The sequence below is a fragment of the Prionailurus bengalensis genome, chromosome D4, assembly GCF_016509475.1.
Source record: "Prionailurus bengalensis isolate Pbe53 chromosome D4, Fcat_Pben_1.1_paternal_pri, whole genome shotgun sequence".
Taxonomy (NCBI): domain Eukaryota; kingdom Metazoa; phylum Chordata; class Mammalia; order Carnivora; family Felidae; genus Prionailurus; species Prionailurus bengalensis.
In genome coordinates, this window is record NC_057359.1 from 31,004,357 (window position 1) to 31,011,257 (window position 6,901).

General features: G+C 36.1%; 1 pseudogene; it reads left to right on the forward strand.

The window, feature by feature from the left end:
• Window positions 1-1,232: 1,232 nt before the first annotated feature.
• LOC122475563 lies at window positions 1,233-1,332 on the forward strand (annotated as a pseudogene).
• Window positions 1,333-6,901: the final 5,569 nt, after the last annotated feature.

A 6,901-nucleotide genomic window follows, 5' to 3' on the forward strand; every position in this document is an offset into this window, starting at 1 on the left:
TTGTTTATCTTTTAAATATAAATATATTTAAGTGTTTCTTTTAAAAATGTAAATACATGCTCAATTTGATCAAAATATAGCAGTGATGATGGGCTAATGGAAGCTCCCTTCTTTCCATCTCATTTTCCAAATAAAACCAATATGAACTGAAGCTTAGCTCTAGACTTTATGCTAAAGCTAACAATGCATTTTTCAAAGGAAATGGTTACTATTTATTTACAACTTGTTTTTACACTTAAAGTTATCTTCTTATCTGGTTATTTGGTCAGGCTTTGTAGAACTATCATTCTTTTCTGTATTGTAAGGGCGTATCAGGTTTGTTCAATCAATCTTTGTGATTGATGTTCAGCTTGTCTCCAAGTTTCACTATTATAAATAATACATAGCAAACATCATTGTCCCTACATCTTTTGTATATATATGTGATTATTTCTTTGACACAAGTGTCCAAATGATAGACTTACCCAGTTAAAATGTGTACCTGTTAAATATTTGATAAATGCAAATAGTCTTCAGAAAGGTTATAACAGTTTACACTGTTTCCTCACATCTATTTTAATACCAGATACCATGCATTTTTGAAAACTGATTATTAATGATGTTTAAGAAATTGCTATTCATGTTTTAATGGAAGGAAAGTGGACAAAACACATATTCACTCAACAAACATTTATGGAAAACCTGCAGTGTGACAGACATCATTCTAGATACTGGGATAATAGGCAATAAAAATTTCCACTCCTGTGTAGTTTATGATCAGGGTTGCTGTGGTCAATTAAGAAACAATGGCATACTTAAGGAGATCTAATAAAAAACATGGGCAGGGTTGATGAATCACCTGTGACTAGTGACAGTAGGGAGCCATTATCACCACAAGAACTGCTATGGAGGCAGGAAGTATTAACTACAACCTGGCAGAAAAGAGTGCACCTAAGGGAGCTGTGACCTTACTAATAGGAACATTGTGGCCAACTCAAGTCTCAGCATAAGGAGCCAAAGGTATAAACATCCAAACTTCATTTGCTTTCCACCCTCTCATGTCTTATCCCCTAATGAGAATTAACATTCCCCTACGCTGTGCAATTCTTAGAAGCGCATCCACTTAGTCTCTCCTCCAGAGCTCCTTGTTAATTTTCCAGTTATATTTCTTCTTAGCCCTGGAATACCAATCAACTCACTGAGCCATTGGTCATGAATCAATATGACTCTTAACATGTCTCCTTCTGTGCTAGCTGCAGCAGCAGATATACTAAAATTGGAACAATACAGAGAAAATTAGCATGGCCTCTGAGCAAGGATGACAAGCAAATTCGTGAAGTGTTTCAAATAAAAAAAATAACAAATGTCTCCTTCCATACAAAATGAAAAATCAAATATACCTCTCAAAACTCTGTCCATAGGGAGAATTTTTCTTTACCAGAGTCTTTCAGGGTTAACTCTGAGTGGGGCTGTAATGCAGCAGCCATTCACTTCCAATTGATGTCACCACACCTTGCAGACACATCTATAACCCAAGGAGGGTGTTTTTCCTCCTCTGGAAATGTCAAATGTTTATAGTGGACTTCCCATGGGGCTCTAAGGAGCATGAAGGATCAGGTGTTAAGGTAGTAGGAGTTAGTACCATGTGAGTGTGCACCACTTGCTTATACAGTTTGCTTGTATCTTCTGGTCTTGTAATTACCATTCCATTTAACAAAGGAATAGTCTTTCATACATCAATACTTTGATTCAGTGAAATAGATTATCATGCTCATGATAGATATTTTGAGTCACATAGTCACTTGCTATCCCATGTTTAGGGAGTTTAGTCTCTATGGGGAACCCAGTAGCAAATCAGAAGCTGGTTTTCAAATGGAGGATAGTTATCATTGAAGTAAAGGCATACTTTACTCCAAAATCCTGGGAGCCTGAGCTATATTGAGTCTTCCAATCTACGAACATGGCATGACTCTCCATTTATTTAGGCCTTTGATATTTTAATCAGCATTTTGAATTATTTGCTATATACATCCTGCACATGTTTTGTTAAATTTGTTTTAATTTTTTAGAGCAATTTTAAATAGTACCACATTTCTAATTTTCATTTCCAATTTTTTTTTGCTAATATGTAGAAGTATGATTGATATTTATGTGTTTACTTTGTATTCAGTGATCTTACTAAACTCACTTGATACTTCTGGAATTTTTGGTAGACTCCTTGGGATTTTCTATGTAGAGAATCCTGCAATCTACAAATAAGGATAGGTTTTGTTCTTCCTTTCCAATCTTCCAATTTTGTTTTGTTTTGTTTTCTTGCATTATTGAAATGGTCAGGACTTCTAGTACTATATAAATTGTTTTAGGGAAAGTGGAGACTTTTACCTGGGTCTTAATTTTAGGGGGAAAGCCATTAAGACTCCAGCCATTAAGTGTGCTGTTAGCATTAGTAATTTTGTGGTTTTTTATCAGATTGAGGAAATTTCCTTTTAATTCTAGTTTGCTGGGAGTTTTATTATGAATGGATGTTGGATTTAGTCAAATGATTTTCTGCATCAACTGATTTGAGCATATGGTTTTTCTTTAGCCTGTCAAAATGATAGATTACACTGATTGATTTTCATATATTGAGCCAGCTTTGTGCTTACAGTATAAAGTATACCTGGTTGTAGTATATCTTTCTTTTTATATATTAATGGATATATTTTGTTGAAAACTTGTGTTATGTTCATAAGGAAAATTGGACTGTAGTTTTCTTTTTTACCGTCTTTGTTTGACTTTGATATTGGCCTTATATGAGCTGGGAAGCATTCCCTCCACTTTTGTTTTCTGGGAGAGTTTGTATTGAATTGGTGTTATTTCATCTCCCCCATCCCAGCTCTGAGTATACATATACATTGTAAAATAATCATCACAATCAAGTTAACTAACATATCTATCATCTCACATAATTACCATTTTCTCTTTTTCTTTATTCTTTCTTTCTTTCTTTCTTTCTTCCTACTTGTGATGAGAACACTTAAAATTTACTCTCATAGCAAATTTTAAGTACACAGTACAGTTTTATTAGCTGTAGTCATATTGCTGTACATTAGATCTCCTGAACATATTCCTCTTGCATAACTGAAAGTTTGTACCCCTTGACCAACATCTCTCCATCTCCCTCTCCTCCCAGCCCCTGGCAACCATAATTCTTATTCTCTGCTTCCATGAACTTGACTAGATTCTACACATTATTTCATCTTTAAATGTTTGGTATATTTACCAGTGAAGACAATTGTGTCTGGAGATTTCCATTTTTGGCAGCTTTAACTACATATTCAGTCTATTTAATGTAGGACTACTTAAATGATCTATTTCATCTTGGGTGAGTTTTGTGTTTGTGGTTTTCAAGGAATTTGGCAATTTTGTGTAAGTTGTTGACTTTCTACATATAGGCTTGTTTGTATTGTTCACTTAATTTCCTTTTAATGTTTGTAGGTTCTGTAGTTAGAATTCCTCTTTTATTCTTGATGTTTGAAAACCTCATCTCCCTTTTATATTTGTCAGTCTTGCTAGAAGTTTAACAATTTTATCTTTTCAAAAAACCAAAACTTTTTCTATTTCCTTCTTTTTCTATTTCCTTGTGGTGGAAGCTTAGATTGTTGATTTGAGACTTTTTCTTTTCTAATATAAACATTTACTTATTCTGACAATAATTATCAGAGATCTAAAAATAATAAGGAAAATCATATTCATGTTAAGAGTGTTCAGAATTTCATTAGCCAGTGGTTTGAAATTTACATAGATTGAGGTGACTGAAAAATAGGTTCAACAAAAAAGGACCTAAAGAGTTAAGTCAGTTTGTGTTTTAAGATTCTATATTTAGTGAAGAAAGTGATTTTAAAGGCTACGAGAAAGGTGATTAGATTTTAGTTTTTAAAAATAAAAACTACTGGGGCACCTGGGTGGCTCAGTCAGTTAAGCGTCTGACTTTGGCTCAGGTCATGATCTGGCGGCTCATGAGTTCGAGTCCCGTGTCAGGCTCTGTGCTGACAGTTCGGAGCCTGGAGCCTGCTTTGGATTCTGTGTCTCCCTCTCTCTCTGGCCTTTCCCCTCTCTCTCTCTCAAAAATAAATAAACATTAAAAAAATACACACACACACACACACACACACTACTATGGAGTTATCACAGGGAAGCAGCCTTGCTTATGTGGAATTTGGGCATATTCATCCATTATTATTTATAATAAAGCCATATTAGTAGCCTTTGCCCAGTACTTTTTTCATTATTCTCTTATGCAAATTTCACATAACAAATTCTGTTTAAGCTTGAGCACCAATAGAAAATTGGGCATTTCTTAAAGAAGGATAGGCTTCTTTTAATCAAGGATTTTGAATTATCCTTTAATTCTCAATTACAGAGATTATATTACTTCCTCGATGAACATATTCCCGTTTCATTTTAAAAGATGATTTTCATTACTTATTTTAATCTCTACTCCTTGTAAACTATGGACTCACCAAGGCTCTGACTAAAAAAATTCACAACAACATCAGTAAGAAGGAATCAATCTTTCGGTCCTGTGGCTAGAGTTTTATATGATTGTTTTAACTGCATACGTATTTATTTTTATTATGTGTAATTGTGAAATGTCAATGCCATTATAGAAATTTTAAATTCAAAAAGCGCATCTCAGTTTATGTGCTTGATGTCCCAAAAGACTAGCTGAAGTTTTTCCTTTACTGCAATTGTTATCACTGAACTTAGATGGAGGGCATAAATCAGTCACTGACTCAATATGAGAATTCTCTTTTCTGTTTGGGTAACCAATAACACCATTTCACCCATGTAATGTAATGCCATTTCACCCATGAATGAACAATTCAGAGAGAACACCAAACTGGTTGTTCAGGAAAGAATGGACTATAGCAGATGAAGAATGGAAGGAGGGACAGGATTCTGGTAATATGACAAAAGAGCAGCAAAGTTGTTTAGTTACTCTGAATTGCCACATAAAAAAAGGTAAAGCAACTAGATGTCAAAACAAGACTAAATATTAAACATCAGAAGGGTGCCTGGGTAGCTCAGTTGGTTAAGCATCTGACTTCAGCTCAGGTCATGATCTTGTGGTTCATGAGTTCAAGCCCCACATCGGGCTCTGTGCTGACAGCTCAGATTCTGTGTCTCCTCTCTCTGAACCCCCAGTCTTGTGCTCTGTCTCTATCTCTCAAAAATAAACAAACATTAGACAACAGAAACAAATTTATAAAATAAAAAGATGAAAAGATATCCCCACAAATCCCAAAATATGGGTTGTGGAGACAACGCCCCTGCTTACTAGTAATCTATGTAGGAAGAAGCAAGGAAAGCAATGAGATGGGAGAGAGTTGGAGAACAAGAGCTATAAAAGGAGGTTTGTTGTCTCCAGTACCTCATGCCTGTGTTGAGATGGACCAAAAGGGATAGAGCAGTATAACCTCTATGAACTCTAAATTGACTTGCCAGGGTTTCCTTTTAGGACGAGGCGCCACACTGAGAAGAAATTGCTTATAGTGGCATTAAAATCAAGCAGGACAGGGACAACAGAGATGATGGAAAGAGAAGGTCTAGACTAATGTGAGGGAGGAGAATAAAGACAGGACATCTCAGAAGGCAAAGCCACAATATTTTTCAACTCTACACACAACAGAGAACATAGTATTGAAGGGGCTAGGATTCCATACTTATCTGGAAGTAGGTCTGATCTCCCCCTACCTCATGATGGTATTAATGGGATCAAGTATTGAGTTGAGGTTCCACACAGTGGCAATGAAACTTCACAAGCCAGTACAAGGCAGAACTAGTTACAACTAGGCTTCCACTCTCCTGCCCTGTCATCAAGGCCCATTGGGGAGTTGACCTTCCACCTTTCCTGGTATTTACAAGGCAGAATAGAGTGGTGCAAGAAGGGGTAGTTGACAAGCTGCTTCTCCCTTCCCCTCATGCCAGAGGGTCCAGTGAAGAGCTGACCCTCCACCCTTACCCACAGCAACAAAGTGGTCAACTCACCCCACTTTCCCGCCTTGGAGGCAGTGGAGACAAATAGTGAGCTGCTCATACAACCCCACTCAGAGACTGCAGGTAGTATGAGTCAGTGCACTTTTGCCAGGAAGGTGACAGTGAGGTAAAGAGGGACTTGAACTTTCACCCTACCCATCTGTAATAAAGCAGTGTGATAGTGCCCAATTTTGGTCAGGAAAGTTTGGAGGAGCCTGATAGGAAGCTAGCCCTTGCTAGCCCTGACTCACCTAGTCCTTGCATTATACCTGCTAAAAAGATTAAATAGGATCCACAGTCTAATATAAGACAAAAAATATCTAGGATTTAGTAAAAAAAACCCCACTTATCATAGCAATTACAACAGGAATGAGAAAAAGACAATGAACAGACACCAGCATCAAGATAAATTAGATACTAGAATTATCTGACAGGGTTTTTAAGAAGGCATCATAATGTTTCAGCAAGCAACTATAAATTTTTTTGAAACAAATGAAATATAGAAAATCTAATGAAAGAAATACAAATTATAAAAAGACAGCAAATGCAAATTAGAGAACCAAAAAATATAATAACCAAAATGAAAAATTTGCTGTATAAGTTAAATAGTAGAGTAGACATAACAGAGGATAGATTCCGAAAATTTGAAGACAGATCAAAGCATTTACCCGATGTGAGTGACAGGGGGGAAAAAAAAGACGGCTTCTCAGGGACAAGGACCCTTAGGGCAAAAAAAGGGCTAACAATGGTGTTAACAGAAACCCAGAAAGAGAGAAGAGGGAGTGGGACTGAAAAAGTATTTAAAAAAATAATGTCTGAAACTTCTCAAATTTGGAAAAAGACAAATCTACTGATTCAAGAAGGTACATGATCAGGAAAATTCAGGATAAAACAGGATAAATTC